Source organism: Bison bison, unplaced genomic scaffold (genome assembly GCF_000754665.1).
Source record: "Bison bison bison isolate TAMUID 2011002044 unplaced genomic scaffold, Bison_UMD1.0 scf7180017864459, whole genome shotgun sequence".
In the NCBI taxonomy this organism is placed as follows: Eukaryota; Metazoa; Chordata; class Mammalia; order Artiodactyla; family Bovidae; genus Bison; species Bison bison.
The window spans coordinates 2944113-2963938 of NW_011495021.1; positions in this window are offsets into that span (position 1 = coordinate 2944113).

Consider the following 19826-nt stretch of genomic DNA (forward strand, 5'->3'; position numbering starts at 1 on the left):
GACATGACTTAGCAACAGAACAATAACAATACTTCTGTCAAAATTATACTTCAAATATATTTGAAATTTATTTTATGTTAATTATACCTCAATAAGTTATTTATAAGTATTGCATAAATATATATTTAATTATGTATAAAGTGTGAGTATGTAAGTATACAAAATGATTTACTCTAAAGATTAGTATCATAAAGTATTTAAATGGAAGGCAGATGAACATAAAATACCTTCTTTGAAATCATATCTTTTCATGATAAACCTAAATGATAAGAATGACTCAAATATCTAAAGATTTTGGCAAAAACAAAGAAAAGCATTCCACAAAGAAAGAATAGTGAGTATACTCAGAAATACGGATGGGACTTCACAAACATAATATTGAATTGTAAAGCCAGGTACAGAAGATTATTTATGAATAATTAGTTATAATGTATGAAAGGGGCTGGAATTAATCACTTCTCTTAGAATTCAGAAATGATTATTCCTGGAGTGTTATCAGATAGGTATGTTGAGTTAAAGACACACAGCATAATAGTTATGAGTTTAAATTTTATTCAGGGTGTTACTGAGGGCTATAGCCTAGGATACAACCAGTCAGCTCTGAACAGGTAAAAGTCAGTTTATTTATGAATTTTGGCTTGAAAATATGGTTTACATCTTGGTAAACATTGCTGCTAATCACAAAGAAAAGATATCCCAAGTCAATGATTTTAGTGTTTTTCTATTGTATGGAAAGATGCAAGAATCTGAGTTCCTTAAAATTCTTCTTGAGATATATATCTATCTTTGGGAACTCTACATTCATGTGTTCAGACTGCCTTATCCTGTTTTTCCATCCTGAGTTCTTCTCAGATTGCACTGCTGTTCAGCAACTGCAGCGGGTTATGATTTAATTCTTGTAGAACTGAGTTGTGAGCAATACACTTTACCTCCAGAGCAGAGATGCAGGAAGTTGTTGGCATATTTAAATCCTCTCCATAAGCTACCTGAGATGTAGGCCAAAGAGAGTACAACATTGACAGCTCCAGCTACTTAACATTACCCCTTTTTGGTGAACAGTATCCCTGAAATTCTTAATGGAACTCTGGCTTCGATTGTAATTAAGACCTAAAGTGAACTAAGTGTTGGTTGAGAGTGTTCCTTCACAGAGGCAGCAAAACCTAAATTTGTTCTCTTTTGGGTATACTCCACCTTGTTTCATGATATTTTCAGACTTCACAGTTTACCCCATGAATTATAATCTACTACATTTCTTGTGAAATATAGATAAAATCAACCACATACAAAGAAGTGGACCTTGGCAATAAGTAGACAGATGAAACTGATTGTTTCAGGATTGTGAGCTCAAGTAAATAAGATAATCATAAGTTGGGTGTAGTGAATTAGGGTGTCAATGGCTTTGCCTCTTAATATCTGACAACAGAGCAAGAACAAATGCAGAGATAGATTATATGAACTGTGTCAAGTAAAATAGAAGATAATTCATAGGAGGAAAATGGAGAGCTAAGAAATAAACTAAGATATGAGGATATTTACAGGAAAATATAGGATAATGGAATAATGGTCTACTGGACAGGTACTTGGCAATCATTACTCTGACACCTAATAGGAGCTCTTTTGTTAATATTCCTGTCTCTACATGTCTAATATCAGTGGCTATAAATGGTGCTCATCTAACTCAGATGATGTACATATTGCTCATGTTATCTAAAAGGTGTACATCCCTCTACAGTGCCTTATAAATAACTAGAGTTTAAAGGCAAGGGTCTTAGACCCTCTCATGGCCAATATACTTATCAAGTGATTGAGCAGGACTCCTAGTGATAGAATTTCTGACTCAAGCACAGGAGCAGTATTCATAGCATGAAGTTTCTGGTGTACGTACAGCAGTGATGCTCATGAAAGTCACTGGGGACTGTATATGAAAAAGAAGTTGAGCAGATGTAAGAAAAAAAAATCGTTCCTACTGTTAAAGATATGATCCAACCATTACATTTTGATCAAAGTCTTTTTTGAGTCCTGTAAATAGATTATGAGAGAAACTTAGATGAATAAACTTTTAAAGAAAAGCTTTGGCTTGTCAGAAGAGTCACCAGTTCTAATGTTTACCTACCTAGTAACCTATATGTGTTCTGAGAGCCTGCTAATGTGTCAGAACTACTGTCTCCAATAGATTAATAAGGGGAAGGGGGAGAGGGAGGTTGTGATATGATATATCATCTTCCATTGCCGTATAATCTGTTCACTATGCTATGACTATAAAATGTGGATGATTGTGGGGTTCCTGATGGGCACTGAAGTATATGATGAAATAAAAGACAGTTAACAATAATTTCAATGATAAAAATGTTATTTGAGTTTGACTTTATTAGTGATATCAAGAAATCACAGAATTTTTAGCATATGGTTAGGAATTTTCTAAGTTGGATATGCATATCATTAAAAATTCAAACTCAATTTACTGTTTTGTTTTTTCTCTGTGTATTTAGTATTTTGTGAATTGACTTATTGGGACTGATGTTAATGAGTAAATATATCCAACAATCTGTTTCTGTGAAGCAACATGAAAATAAGTCACAAGAAACATGCATTCTTTGAGAACTATATCCCTATAATTTATGACAAGGAATAGCTCTATTTTGCCCTAAATTTCATCTGGATATGTACTTAGTTAAAGCAGTAATTATCCTTCTCACTTAACTTCAAAGCTGTTGATTCTTCTGCACATATGAACAGCTTTCTTATGTGGAAAATAAAGTTCAGAGTCTGCCAGTGGTTTTGTTTGTGCTATTTGTTGACTTTTTCCAAAGTGATCAATTTCTGCTTTGACTTTTTTCCCCTCTTCAAGGATTTTACTTTTTGTTTTTCCTTTTTAAAGCAAAATATCATTTAATTCTAGCAGCCCTATGTCCGATGCCTTGTGTTAAAACATTTCCCCACATATCAATGTTTTTTGTCAGACTATTTTCTATATGGCCTTTAAGCAAAACCTACTGCATGTAATGTTCAGATTTTCTCCAATACTCTTATTTTTCATACCAGTTTGAAATTCATTTTTCATTTTATCAGACTGGGCTACTGCACAGAAGAATTTTGAGAAAAACATGACCTAGATATCATTCATAAGGAAGAGGCTATCATACCACCGAACACACACAGGTGGCATCACAAGAGATATTATCACAGTTTGCCTGAAATCGACCTCTTCGAACTTTATTTAATGGGGAAATTACTTTTTCTTTTTTCTGCTGACCACACACAGGTGGTGTCACAAGAGATATTATCACAGTTTTACTGAAATCTATCTCTTCATTGATATGAACTTTATTTAATGGTGAAGTTACCTTTTTTAAAATTTACACTGCTACATTTATCATTTCCTAGCATAGAAAAGTCTCGTAAAGCAATATGTTTAAAAAATACAGCTATTACTACACAGACTATGCTAGCAAACATTTCCCCAAACTAACATAATATCTAATTTCCATTAAAAATATGTGAGATTTTATTCTCAACAAATCCAGTGCTATATAGTTTGTATATTTTATGTCTTTGAATCTTCACCACAAATCCCAAAACTATGTATTGCTGTTTTCCCATATTATAAGTAAAAATCCTGGGCTTAGAGGGATTAAATAATTTGTTCAAAATCACAGAGTAAGGGAATTTGAGGCAAATATTTAAAACCAAATGATCAGACCTCATATACCTTGCTCTTATTGTTGTACTACACTAAGTTGAACAAGGTTCTTCAGAAATTATAACATTATTTTTATTCTAGTCTGTTATAAATTGCTAATAATGTGTACCCAGTAAACATATGGTTCACTTGTTCTTTTTAAGTAAGTTTAATTAAACATTTCTATTGTCCTCTGTAAATCTCCTCACCCACACATAGATATAATCCTCTTTCATTTGTTTTAAAGTGTTATGGAAGACTCCTTTGTCTTTGAAGCTCCCTTTTTTTAAAAGAAAGAAAATATTTCTAACTGATATTAGTCTTCCTAAGTTTACACTATACAGGGATTTTTTTTTAAATTTAGTATATCATTATGTTAAATTCCAGTTAGTTTTACAGTAGTTTCATATAATATTCTTTTCTTATCAGCTTTATTGGGTTATATTTACCATAATAGTAAATGCACAGAAGAAAATTTCACAATGTGTATATAAATAAATGCAAGTATTTCTAGTTGAGTGACTGAAAAATTAGATTACTGGTACAGATAACTAAGTGTTCAGTTTAATTTTAATTCAGTTAAATTTAGAAAATGCAGCTAATAAAAATGCTCCCTATTTTTATATTTTTAAAGTATATATTATTAAAGAATATTATATTTTTAAAGTAATGACCTTGTGATCATACCTGCTGCAGTTTTTGTGTTGGTATTTCCTTAATGACATTGCAAAATCAGATCCATATTTTTCATAGGACTTACAGTATTGTGTCTTCACTGGAGTTGCATAAATTTAGCATTTTATATGGTTTTATATTTGATTGAACATGCAGTTTTGAAAAGAAAAATTTCTTATACATTTTCAAATAAAAGTAGCAAATGTCCTAAATATCTTAGTAGTTACAGAAGTTGATATTTACTTAAGTCTATTTCCAGGTTAAATATGTAGCAAGCAGTAAAAGAATTTAAAATCAAGGTATATGAAAAAAAAGAAAATATAAGATGATGTGGAAGAGATGGACAATCTTAGATATCATAATACAGTTCTTAAATACACATTATAGAAAGAAAAAGATAATGAAAATTTCAAAGTATTGCACAAGGGGAGAGAAATGCAAAATTTGGCGAAATATGGGAGGGAATAGCTGAACTTAGGAATTAATTATATAGACTAATTAGGTCAATATTAATACTATTAATAAAACATGTATTTAGGACCTAAGGCTGCAGTTCAGTGGAAAGGAAATATATGTATACCAGCAATTTCCTTATTGCCTAATATAAAGCAAATTTTCTAAAATGTAGAAGCTAATATTTCTCCTTTAAATCTTAAGAATTTTATTATCAAGTATCTCAGAACCTCAAGATTCCTTAAACAATAAGAATAGCTCCAATGATTAAAGGTAGCTTTGCATTTTGGATGATTATACTCCACTTTAATTAGAATCAAGAAATGACAGTAAATTTTATATTTTTATGGATGATAATAGAAAAGACCTTAATTAAACACATATAATTTGATTCTTATCTAAAAATAATAAGCTTAATCTTTCATATTAGTTGTTTTGAAATATCTTAACCTGTCTTTCAAGCTTGTCACGGTGCATTCATTTGTTTATAAAAGGTCTTTTATTTAAAAGAATATAATATAGCATTGGTGGAAACCAATGCTTTACAATTCATTTAATATTACTTGGGAATTGTAAGCTGACAATATACAGAAATGTCTCCATGTACCACTATCAAATATGTCATATACTATGGTGTTAATAAGTTGCATTCTTTGAATTTATGAAGTGTGCTAAAACATAAGGGTTACATTTTTATGGTCAACTCAAAAGTAAATATAAAGCTAGAAAAATGAGCTATACTCTCATTTTATAGCAGAAAAAGTAAAGTCCTGAGAAATTAAATGTGCAGAAACTTATTCAACTTGTTGGATAATGATCAGGGAGTTGACTGCAGATTATCCTGCCTTCTAGACCAGGGCTTATGCTGCTGTGTGCTTCTGTGCGTGTGCACAGAATACTATCTTGGTCTTCAAAAGAACTAGTAGTTAGTCAACAGTATGAGAAGGAAGGGGAGAAATTGGGAACCATAATTGATATTATTCAAAATACTTAAGTTCCTTTTGTCCCTGAAACAGAGAATAAGTCTTCCTGTGAATATGGGTGTATAACTCTTATACCCATATTCTGTCCAAAAATCAGTCATTTGCATAGAACAGCATGGGCTTCCCAGGAGGGGCAATGGTAAAGAATCTGCCTGCCAGCACAGGAAAAGCAAAAGACATGGGTTCTATCCCTGGGTAGGGAAGATCCCCTGGAGTAGGAAATGGCAGCCCATCTAGTGTTCTTGCTTGGAAAATTCCATGGACAGAGGAGCCTGGTGGGCTCCAGTCCATGGGGTCGCAGAGTTGGACAAGCCTTAATGACTACGGACAGCACAGCAGTAGGTGTAAAATGGTATCTTGTTGCACTTTTAATTTGCATTGCCCTTATAACTAAAGGTATTGAGTAACTTTTCATCTACCAATTGTTTATCTTCTTCAGAGAAATGTCTATTCAAATCCTTTGCATATTATGTTTTTATTGTTTTGTTTTAAAAAGAACTTTATTCTTGATACAAATATCTAATCAGATATATGACTGGCAAATATTTTCTTTCATTCTTTGGGTTAAATTTATTTTCTTGATAGTATAATTTAAAGCATATTAAATATTTTTATGTGGTCTTATTTATTTATTTTTCTCTCTTTTGTCATTCTGCTTTGGTTTCATATCTGTGAAATCATTGCCTAACTCAAGGTAACAAAGACCTGCATTATATTTTCTACTAATTGTATAGTTTCAGATCTTACATTTATATCTTTGACTTGTTTGATGTTTTTGGTAGATGCTGTGAGATATGGATCCAAATCCATTCTTTTTGTACATGGACATCCAATTTGCACAGCAAATTCATTAAAAATTCTACGGTTTCCCTTGAATTGTCTTCACACTGTTGTTAAAAATCAGTTGACTATAAATATAGGGGTCTGCTTCTGAAATTTCAATTATATTCCATTAATCTATGTCTATTTGTATAAAAATACCACATCCTACTGATCATAATGTGTTTGCAATAGTATTTTAAGATCAGGAACTGTGGATTAAATAACTCATTTTTTTTTCAAGGTTGCTTTGGCTTTTCAATGTTCTCAGAAATTCCATATGAATTTTGTTGTTGTTGTTCAGTCACCCAGTTGTGTATGACTCTTTGTGACTCCATGGACCACAGCACGCCAGGCTTCCCTGTCCCTTACCATCTCCCAGAGTTTGCCCAATTTCATGTTAATTGCATTGGTGACAGCATCTAGCCATCTCATCCTCTGATGCCCCCTTCTTCTAAATATGAATTTTAGGAACAGTTTATCGATTTAAGCAAAAAAGGAAGCTTGGATTTGATATGGATTTTGTTGAATCTGTCAATAAATTGGGGAATTATTGACATCTTAGCAAAACTTAAATTTCCAAATCCACGAATACAGGATCTTTCCATTTACTTTGGTCTTCATTAGTTTCTTTGAACAATTTTTATAGTTTTCAATGTATAAATCTTGTATTTATTTTATTAAATTTATTTCTGAGGATTTATTGGTTTTGATTCTACTAAAATTAGAACTGTTTTCTTAGTTTCAGTTTTGATTGTTTATTGCCAATGTTAGATATGTAATAGATTTTTGTATGTTGACATTGTATACTGCAGCTTTGTTGAATTAATTTATCATATAGGGTTTTTTTCCCATAGATTATTTAGGATTTACTATATATAAACTCACACCATAGAATGTTTTAATTTCTTCTGTCCTATCAGATGCCATTTATTTCTTTTTTTTGCCTAGTTACCCTGGCAAGGAACTTCAGTATAAGGTTCCGTAGAAGTGGCAAGAGTAGAAATACTTGTTCTTTCTTGATAGTAGGAGGAAATCAAAGTCTTTCATAAGTAAATATGATGTTACCTATGGACTTTCCATAAATTTTTTTTCAGGTTGAAAAATTCCCTTCTATACCTACTTTAGTTTTAGTGTTTTTATCAATCCAGCTTTTTATTTCCATAAAATTGAGATGATCATTTGATTTTTTTTTTTTTTCTGTTAATGTGGAATATTACACTGATTGATTTTCTTAGGTTGAACCACTCTTGAATTCCTCACTTGAAGCTCATTTGGTCATGGTGTATAATTCTTTTATACATTGCAGGATCTGTTTTGGTAGTATTTTAATGAATTTTTTTGTTTTATTTATTGTTTTTTTTATTTTTGTTATTTTTTTGTGTCTATATTCCTAAGGGATATTCATCTATAAGTGTACTTTTGTTACATCTATTGATTTTGTCTGCTTTTGTTACCAGGGTATTAATGGCCTCATAGCAAGACTTTAGAATGAGACTTTATGCAAATCATGAATTTAAGTTAACACTAATGTATCAATATTGGTTCTTCAATTATAAAAAATAAACCATACTATTAAAACATCTTAATAATAGATGAAACTCTATGGTGTGGGGAAGTTAGAAGAGATATCAGAATTCTCTGTACTGTTTGGTTACTTTTTCTATAAATCTAATCTGTTCTAAAAGTAAAGTTTATTAATTAGAAAAAGTCAACTGATCATTGCTGGGAGTGTTCCTGAAGTTTATATTTTGTTCCACTCTTTTACACATCTATCTTTCACCAACATTAGTCTATCTGGATTAGTCACTTAATAGTAATATTGAAATAAACTAGTGTGAGTTCATAAACTTTCTTCTTTTTCAAGATTGTTCTGCCTATTCTAGTTTCTTTTAAGAAAGTTGTATACACATTATTAGCATGAAGTTTTGAAAAAGTGTTAACATTCGTTTGTATACAGATTCCACACAAATTTAACTACTTATCAAATAGTATAGATAAAATTCAGAATTCTAGTATATATATACATATATTTCTCTTTGCTTGATGTTCACAATAAATACTTTTTTCAGTGGGTAGAGTGGTACAGTTGTTTAATCATTACTCAACTATATACATTTGTATTTGAAATAATGTGTTATTGAATCCTTTTCAAAAGAAATTATTGCCAGCTGCAGCCAATTTGTCTGTTAATACAATAGAAATAGAAGTGAATACGGTTTTCGGCTAACTAATGTGCCAAATTTCATCCTTACACACACACACATACACACACACAGGCATACAGACCTCAAATATAAAATGCAGATGTCAAGGATTAAACATTTAGATATTATATCTTATAATGATTGTTTATAGTTTGTAAGTAAAGAGCCCAATTTGCAGTCAAGTACAAGTTCTCTCTGAATAATCAAAATGCTATTGTGATCTGTTAACTGAACAAATACTTTATTCTTGTCTTTAAATTTTTATTCTGTTTTTGTTGAATGAACTATGAATTAGTCAGGCTTCCCTGGTGGCTCAGACGGTAAAGAATCTGCCTGCAACATGAGAGGCCTGCGTTTGCTCCTGGGTTGGGAAGATCCCCTGGAGGAGGGCATGGCAACCCACTCCAGTATTCTTTCCTGGAGAATTCCCATGGGCAGAGGAGCCTGGCCAGCCACAGTTCATGGGGTCACAAAGAATCAGACACAACTGAGTGGCTAAGCACAACACATTAATCAGTTATTTGGGAAATTTGTATTACTACAGCTTTTTAGTTAGTCTTACTCCCAGTTCTTAATTGACTATATTTCTAACGTTGATGCTTCAGGCTTAGATAATAGTTGATATTCTTTGGGACCTAACTAATCAAAGCCAGTTCATAAAGTTTTACCAATGAAGTAATACAAAATTTGGTGTGCTTACACCAAATATTAATATTATAAGACAGCAATTGAAAATAGGAAACCTGAAAACTTAGTCAAGGTCAACTCAAAAATCCTTATACTGTCATGTTCCTTTATAATTGACAGTTACATCAAATTTTCCTTCCTTAAACTATTTCTATGGAGAAATGAATCTTAAGGATAAATTCAACCTAAGAATATATTTGATATGTAGAAAAAAAATAGACTGCCAAATAATTACAAAGTTCAAAGTGAGTGAATATAATTTTTGGAAATTATTAGTCTTTACAATGAAAATAAAATATTTAGATATAGCTTTGAACTTTTAGATGCAGAGTCTATTGAGTTTCATAGATGAAGGGATGTGAGTCATATACATATTTATTTTTTGAGATTGAATTTACATAGAATACGTTGCACAGACCTTATATATTCACAGGAAAATTTCAAGAAGCAGAGTATTTCCATCATCTAAGAGTCTTTTTGGTGCCTCTCCTGTCAATCTGAACTTCACTCACCATTGACAAATAATGTTATTTCACTCACTGAAGATTTACCAGATCAAAAACTGTGCATCAATGAAATGTTATAACATGTATTCTTTGGTGTCTAGATTTTTTTCTCTGAGCATAATTTTGAAAAAGACTCTTTAATTTTGAAAGACTCTTTCAAGTTGTATGTCTTTGTTCTTCTTTATTGCTAAACAATATTCCATTACATATGCCACTCTTTGTTTATATACCTTCTAGTAATGAAAATCTGAGCTTTTCTTTTTTCCAGTTTTAGGCTTCTATGAAAGTTTTTGTCCTTTAATTAGTTTCTGTTTTCATTTCTTTTGTGCAATAACCTAGATATATAATTGTTAGATAGGGTGTAGGTACATGTTTAACATTATAAAAAACTTGCAAACTGTTTTCTAAACTGGTGATACCATTTTGCAGTCTTCTAACACTCCAATACTCTTGCCTGGAAAATCCCATGGACAGAGGAGCCTGGTGGGCTGCAGTCCATGGGGTCACTAAGAGTCGGACAGGACTGAGCAACTTCACTTTCACTTTTCACTTTCATGCACTGGAGAAGGAAATGGCAACCCACTCCAGTGTTCTTGCCTGGAGAATCCCAGGGATGGCAGAGCCTGATGGGCTGCCGTCTATGGGGTCGCACAGGGTCGGATATGACTGAAGCGACTTAGCAGCAGCAGCAGCAACATTAAAAGTTCTTACTGCTATAAATCCTCTCCAGGTTTTGATGTTGGTAAATATCATTTTTGCCTGTCTACTATGTATGTAGTGTGAAGAGGTCAGCTAGGCTGAGAGAAAAAGAGAGAGAAAAACTGTATTTTCAGGTGCTGGAGTAGCTCATAAAAGCAATAAACCAAAAGAATTAAGCCTTACTTGCTAACTTGCTAATTGTGATGGTGTTTCTAGCAAGAGGTTAAAACCAGAGAAAGTGCCCCGCTTTTTCCTATTGCATTTCCCTACTTGAAACTGCCCATTGGTTGAGGGTCCCATGGCTCAGCACAAATGTGGAGATTTTCTTACTATTGAGGAAGCCAGAACAAAAGACTGGCAGTTTTATGAAGCCTGGGGAGGTGCAGTGGGGAGGACCAAGTGGAAAACACTGAGTCCTGAGTAAGAATGGAGAAAAGTGTTTTCTCATTTTCCACTCCTCCCCAATCTCCACCGCCCATAAGTTGGTCTCAACAGATGTCCCCAGAGGAAGGCCTCTGCCCAAGACAACAGATAAAGAGAACTCAGAATGAGAGCACCAGGGCTAGGAATGCAAATATATGGAGAGAATGACTTGCCAGAGGGGTTTGAGTCTTTGCCTGCTTTCCCTTCAAAGACTGCCATGCACTGGCTATACATCAAGTCTGCTGTGGGAAAGACAGCTTTCCCCTGAGGCCTGTCAAATAAAGCCTTTATAATTGCCTATACTCAGATCTGGAAAATCACACATGGGTTTTAACCAGAAGCGAGACTCCAGACTTAATGGTATCACACTGATGCATTAATTTTCATTTCTCTCATGACTAATAATGCTGAGTATGGCTTCCTATCTTTTATTGGCTGTTTTTCCCTTTACCAACTGTCTCTTTGCAGATCTTGTCCATTTATAATTAGATTAATCTTTTAACTTTAATATTGAGTTATAGAATTTCTTTACATATTAAAAGTACAAGTTCTTTTCAAAGATACGTATTGTGAATATTTACTACATAGTCTGTGTTTTTCCTATTCATTTTCTTAATGAAGTCTCTTTCTCTTGAGCAGATACAATTTGATAAAACTTTATGGCTTCTCTTTGTGTATTCTGCTATGAAATATTTAACTCTTCTTTAAAGTTTATGGGGTATTTCTGAAAACAATAAATACCTGCATCTTGTTTTCTGTTTTTCTTTTTCCAATTCGACAATATCTGTTTATATATAATGCAGTTGCAGTTAGTTTCAAGTCTGCCATTTTAATAAATGCTTTCTCTCTGACTCATCTGATTTGAGTTCCTTTCCTTCTCTTTTCTTTCCACATTGGAGTTAACTGAATAGTTTAAAATATCTATTGGCATTTTAGGTATAGCTTTTTCTTTAGTGATTTTTCTGGGGATTCCAACTTATATACAAATTTCACACAATGTCTCTTGAATTAGTATGATACAATTTAATTTATAAGAATAATACCACAGTATAAATCCATGTAATTTTTTAATATTTGTGTGCTTTTACTGCTTATATTTGTGTGCTTTTACTGCTTATATTCGGAGAAGGCAATGGCACCCCACTCCAGTACTCTTGCCTGGAAAATCCCATGGACGGAGGAGTCTGGTAGGCTGCAGTCCATGGGGTCAATAGGAGTCGGACACGACTGAGTGACTTCACTTTCACTTTTCATACATTGGAGAAGGAAATGGCAACCCACTCCAGTGTTCTTGCCTGGAGAATCCCAGGGACGGGGGAACCTGGTGGGCTGCCGCCTATGGGGTCGCACAGAGCCGGACACAACTGAAGCGACTTAGCAGCAGCAGCAGCACTGCTTATATTTCTCTTTATATTACAGACTCAAATATCCTGTGATTACCTTTGCTTTCGACTTTTAATTTTTAAATTAATATGAAAAATAAAAGAATTTAAAAAATGTTTATCTACATATTTATTAGTTCATAATATTTTTTTCTTTCTACTGGTTTTGAATTTTCAATGGATATCATCTTAATTTGCTTTAAGGATAGCTTTTGATAGTTCTTATAGTCCATAATTATTAGTGTCAAATAATCTGAGTTTTAATTTATTTTGGGATATCTTTATCTTGTCTTTTTTTTTAGCAAATATTTTCACCTGTTTGTTGTTCACTGTTCAGCAGCTAAGCCATGTCCAATTCTTTCCAACTCCATGGACTACAGCATGCCAGGCTTCCCTGCCCTTCACTGTGTTCTGGAGTTTGCTCAAACTCATGTTCATTGAGTCAGTGATGCCATCCAACCATCTCATCCTCTGTCGTCCCCTTCTCCTCTTGCTCTCAATCTTTCCCAGCATCAGGTCTTTTCCAATGAGTCAGCTCTTCACATTAGGTGGCCAAAATATTGGAGCTTCAGCTTCAGCGTCAGTTCTTCCAATGAATAGTCAGGGTTGATTTCCTTTAGGATTGACTGGTTTGATCTGCTAGCTGTCCAGGGAACTCTCAAGAGTCTTCACCTGATGATGAATTATAATTTGGCAGATTTCTCTTTTGGCACTTTAAGGATGCTGTTTCATTGTGTTCTCTCAAGCATCAGAATCATTCACTGCTTGCTTTTCAATATGTGAAAAAAAAGTTTTTCCTTTAATTTATTCAATTTTATTGTTTTACAAAAAAGTTTAGGCTGATAAGAGATACTGTACATTGCTGCAGTAAAAGTGAAAGTGAAAGTCACTCAGTTGTGTCTGACTCTGCAGCCCCATGGACTCTACAGTCCATGGAATTCTCTAGGCCAGAATCCTGGAGTGGGTAGCCATTTGCTTCTCCAGGGGATATTCCCCACCTGGGAATCGAACCCAGGTCTCCCACATTGCAGGCAGATTCTTTACTAGCTGAGCCACAGCGAAAGCCCAAGAATACTGGAGTGGGTAGCCTATCCCTTCTCCAGCAGATCTTTCGGATCCAGGAATCAAATGCCTAAATTTGACCTTATTGACAGTAAACATTAAACTTTCTTCGAGTGGATTTATTTTTATTTCTTATCAGTGAGAGTCTGGTGCATGTAACACTATACTTGACTTACTAGTAATATTGGAGCAATATTGTCAAATGTATTTCTCTTGCCTAACTTAACAATTGTGTTTTGTTCTATACTTCTCAATATTGTACAATTATCAGTTCAGTTCAGTTCAGTCGCTCAGTCGTGTCTGACTCTTTGCGACCCCATGAATCGCAGCACGCCAGGCCTCCCTGTCCATCACCAACTCCTGGAGTTCACTCAGACTCACGTCCATCGAGTCAGTGATGCCATCCAACCATCTCATCCTCTGTCGTCCCCTTCTTCTTCTGCCTCCAATCCCTCCCAGCATCAGAGTCTTTTCCAGTGAGTCAACTCTTCGCGTGAGGTGGCCAAAGTACTGGAGTTTCAGCTTTAGCATCATTCCTTCCAAAGAAATCCCAGGGCTGATCTTCTTCAGAATGGACTGGGTGGATCTCCTTGCAGTCCAAGGGACTCTCAAGAGTCTTCTTCAACACCACAGTTCATCTTTGTTAATTATTAATTACTCAAGAACAGCTATGTTTTATGAGTATTCTTTAACTGTCATCACCAGTAGAATGATGCTCAGATGTTTTCTTTCTATAAAACTTTATAAGTAATAAAAACTATGTGCCTAGGTGATTTAACTTTTTCTAGAGTAAGTGCTTTTTGGCATCATTATCACAGGATAGTATGTTATCAGATTATCAGTACAATATGTGTTGTTTCCAGGTGTCTTAGCAACTGCCAGAGTTATGCTTGTAGTAACTGGTTATTGATCATTTTGAAGAAATAAAATTAATAAGCAGTCTTACTGTTCTGTAAATTATGATCTTGAGCTCACTAAGTTAATGCTACTTCTTTGAATATTAAAAGCTCTTCTTAGTTTTTTTGTTTGTTTGGCTTGTAGAACACTTGCTGACTGAATATTGAATAAGTTCTATGGAAGTAATATCCTAGGCTTGAAAATTATCAGTTCTTTGGAGTCTGAAAGAAATCTTCTGGAGATCAGAACAGCCTTCACCATAGTAATAATATTTTAGATTGTTTATTTTCAAGAGAAATATACTGGACATTTATGTGCGCTAAATAACTGATGGGCTCAACTGTGTCAGCTTCCCCAGAATATTATAGACTTATCTGTATTCTTAATTTCCAGTAACACAGCATATTCCTTTTAACACTGAACCGTTCACAATTCCCTAAAATTGTCTAGTTCTTTCAAATCTGTGAAATTTTTCCTATTAATACACCTCCTTGGACCCCAACAACTTAATACTGTTGAATACTAATGGATCTTTCAAGGCTTAACTCAAGTATTATTCTCTGTCTGGAAAGTTCTAGTCTTTGTAATAGAATTGATCAGTCCTTAGGGCATTAAAGCAATCATGACATGTTCATGCTTTTTAAAATATTTCTCTATTTCTCTTTAAATACATAAAGTTTGAGGGGGTCTCAGGAAAAAAAAATCTATGTAAAACAATTATGTGTGGGGTTCTATGCATGTACACAGCCTCTATCCAAGGGCCATGCCAACTTACTGTTAATATTTCTCTTTAAGTCTCAGTCTCCTCATATGAAAATGAATGCTAATTACCATCACTTCTTTCCTTTGAAGTTGCTGGTAAGATTATGCGATCTAATGAAAATAAAGCACTTAAACAAACAGTAGGAATTCAACAAGCCCAAGGTAAATGTTATTGCAATGTTTCAGAAACACACTAGGTGTCTCTACTTTCCAACACAGAGTTTCAAAGTGCATTTAAGCAGGCTCTAACATTTACATCAATAACTAGTTAGTAAAAAAAAGAAAAAGTACTCAAAAGTTATTGAAGAGGCATTTGATTACAACTGCAATGACCAAAAAAAAAAAAAAAAAAAACCCTTTCAGTCTTCATGAGCTATTGCTGGATTGTCAAATATAAATTATTTTGAACAAACAGAGCTCAAATTGGAATTCATAATCACCAATCATTTTGTCATGATTTCTGAATATACTCAACAACTGATTCAAAGAACAAGGTGAAATATTGCTAATGCAGACACATAAACAAGATTGGGAAACAATCATCATGGAAATCTAATTGCATTTTCACATTTATTCATAAAATATTTCAAATTTGTTTGTAAGATTATTTTAAAGTAATTCTGTTCCATAAATGTTATCATAATAATAATTGTTAAAGAAATAACTGACAAAACTAGATTTAAGTTGGTTTTATTTATGTTCAGGGCATCCCTCATAGCTCAGTCGGTAAAGAATCTTATTTATGCTCAGATAACAGATACACATACTCATTGACTGATGAGCAGAAAACAGGGAAACTAATGATAAACTTTAAAGAAACCTCCTAAATACAATTTTACCTCAATATACATATAAATACCCATGGGATTTATGGTCATTTAATGCTTCTTGGAAAGTAATGGGAGTAATATTTTTTAAGTGAAACAAAAGAACTATTAAGTAAATATTAGTGTCATTTTATGAGTAACTGGGACAATTGATATTCACTTTATTTAAAAACCAAGGTTAATTTTTTAAAGGTGCAAAAGCATAATACATCTTTCCCTTTAAAAAAACAGAATTATCACATTTAATTATTTGTTATTTGGTAGTAGGTTCAGAATGAACCTGGTGGCTCAGAGGGTAGAGCGTCTGCCTGCAATACAGGAGACCTGGGTTCCATCCCTGGGTCAGGAAGATCCCCTGGAGAAGGAAATGGCAACCCACTCCAGTACTCTTGCCTGGAAAATCCCATGGACAGAGAAGCCTGGTAGACTGCAGTCCATGGGGTCACAGAGTCGGACACGACTAAGTGACTTCACTTCACTTCACTTCTTCAGAATGAAAGGCAACTATGCAAACAGGCAAAGCTCAATTCCAGGTTAGATTTTTCCCTGGATAGAAATCTTCATGGATAAACATTTCTTTGGAGTAAAATGGAAGCCACAGTTTACCGAGTTATACCAAGGCACAGCTCAGAAGAGAAGAGATACATAACTTACCTGCTTGAATAGATTATTTTAGACTGCTTCCTTCATCTCAAATGAACATGATTAAAAAGATGAAAGACAACAACACTAAACATTGTTTAAAAGACTTTAGAAGTCAGTAGTGAGAACAAATTCAGAGAAGACAATGGCAACCCACTCCAGTATTCTTGTCTGGAAAACCCCATGGACAGAGAGAGGAGCCTGGTAGGCTGCAGTCCATGGGGTCGCTAAGAGTCGGACATGACTGAGCGACTTTACTTTCACTTTTCACTTTCATTCATTGGAGAAGGAAATGGAAACCCACTCCACTATTCTAGCCTGGAGAATCCCAGGGACGAGGAGCCTGGTGGGCTGCCATCTCTAGAGTCGCACAGGATCAGACACGACTGAGCAACTTAGCAGCAGTAGCAGTAGCACTGAGAACAAATCAGCTGATTGCATAAAGTAGATAATTTTGCCACCATAAATATCACTCCTTTAAGTGGAATACATTGATTCATCAGGAATATATTTGGGGATTATCTTTAAAAGTAGATCAGTAGAAAAATAAATCAATTTTTAAAAAGTGGATTAGAAGTAATTGACTAAATTAGAACTTTTTATGGGTAAATATGTTATTAAAAATCTCCTTATAGATTTATTTTTAGGCCTACTTTTCATATAATTTAACTAATGAATAGAAGGATATATAATTTAGGACAATTCAATTCAGTTCAGTCACTCAGCCATGTCCAATTCTTTGTGACCCCATGAAGCGCAGCACGTCAGGCATCCCTGTCCATCACCAACTCCTGGAGTTCACTCAAATTCACTTCCATCGAGTTGGTGATGCCATCTAACCATCTCATCCTCTGTCGTCCCCTTCTCCTCCTGCCTTCAAAGTTCTCAACAACAGGGTCTTTTCAAATGAGTCAGCTCTTCACATCAGGTGGCCAAAATATTGGAGTTTCAGCTTTAACATCAGTCTTTCCAATGAACATCCAGGACTGATTTCCTTTAGGATGGACGGGTTGGATCTCCTTGCAGTCCAAGGGACTCTCAAGAGTCTTCCCCTACACCACAGTTCAAAAGCATCATTTCTTTGGTGCTCAGCTTTCTTCACAGTCCAACTCTCACATCCATACACGACCACTGGAAAAACCATAGCCTTGACTAGATGGACCTTTGTTGACAAAGTAACGTCTCTGCTTTTTAATATTCTGTCTAGATTGGTCATAACTTTCCTTCCAAAGAGTAGGCGTCTTTTAATTTCATGGCTGCAGTCACTATCTGCAGTGATTTTGGAACCCAGAAAAATAAAGTCAGCCAGTTTCCACTGTTTCCCCCATCTATTTCCCATGAAGTGATGGGACCAGATGCCATGATCTTAGTTTTCTGAATGTTGAGCTTTACGCTGACTTTTTCACTCTTCTCTTTCACCTTCCTTCCTCTTCACTTTCTGCCATAAGGGTGGTGTCATCTGCATATTTGAGGTTATTGATATTTCTCCTGGAAGTCTTGATTCCAGCTTGTGCTTCATCCAGCCCAGGGTTTTTCATGATGTATTCTGCATATAAATTAAATAAGCAGGGTGACAACATACAACCTTGATGAATTCCTTTTCCTATTTGGAACCAGTCTGTTGTTCCATGTTCAGTTCTAACTGCTGCTTCCTGACCTGCATACAGGTTTCTCAAGAGACAGATCAGGTGGTCTGGTATTCCCATTTCTTTCAAAATTTTCCACAGTTTTTTATGATCCACACAGTCAAAGGCTTTGGCATAGTCAATAAAGCAGAAATAGATGTTTTTCTGGAACTCTCTTGCTTTTTCGATGATCCAGGGAATGTTGGCAATTTGATCTCTGGTTCCTCTGCTTTTTCTAAAACCAGCTTGAACATCTGGAAGTTCATGGTTCATGTATTGTTGAAGCCTGGCTTGGGGAATTTTGAACATTATTTTACTAGCATATGAGATGAGTGCAACTGTGCAGTAGTTTGAGCATTTTTTGGCATTGCCTTTCTTTGGGATTGGAATGAAAACAGACCTTTTCCAGGCCTGTGGCTACTGCTGAGTTTTCCAAATTTGCTGACATATTGAGTGCAGCACTTTCACAGCATCATCATTTAAGATTTGAAATAGCTCAACTGGAATGCCATTGCCTCCACTAGCTTTGTTCATAGTGATACTTCCTAAGGCCAACTTGACTTCACATTCCAGGATGTCTGGCTCTAGGTGAGTGATCACACCATCGTGATTATCTGGGTTGTGAAGATATTTTCTGCATTGTTCTTCTGTGTATTCTTGCCACCTCTTCTTAATATCTTCTGCTTCTGTTAGGTCGATACCATTTCTGTCCTTTATTGAGCCTATCTTTGCATGAAATGTTCCCTTGGTATCTCTAATTACCTTGATGAGATCTCTAGTCTTTCCTATTCTATTGTTTTCCTCTATTTCTTTGCATTGATCACTGAGGAAGGCTTTCTTATCTCTGCTTACTATTCTTTGGACTTCTACATAAAATGGGTATATCTTTCCTTTTTCCTTTTCTTTTCCCTTCTCTCCTTTTACAGCTATTTGTAAGGCTCCTCAGACAGCCCTTTTGCTTTTCTGCATTTCTTTTTCTTGGTGGTGATCTTGATTCCTGTCTCCTGTACAATGTCACAAACCTCTATCCATAGTTCATCAGGCACTCTGTCTATCAGATCTAGTCCCTTAAATCTATATCTCACTTCCACTGTATAATCATAAGGGATTTGATTTAGGTCATACCTGAATGGTCTAGTGGTCTTCCCCACTTTCTTCAATTTCAGTCTGAATTTGGCAATAAGGAGTTCATGATCTGAGCTACAGTCAGCTCCTGGTCTTCTTTTTGCTGACTGTATAAAGCTTCTCCATCTTTGGCTGCAAAGATTATAATCAATCTGATTTTGGTGTTGACCATCTGGTGATGTCCATGTGTAGAATCTTCTCTTGTGTTGTTGGAAGAGGGTGTGTGCTATGACCAGTGCATTTTCTTGGCAAAACTCTATTAGCCTTTGCCCTGCTTTATTCCATATTCCAAGGCCTAATTTGCCTGTTACTCTAGGTGTTTCTTGACTTCCTACTTTTGCATTCCAGTCCCCTATAATGAAAGTGACATCTT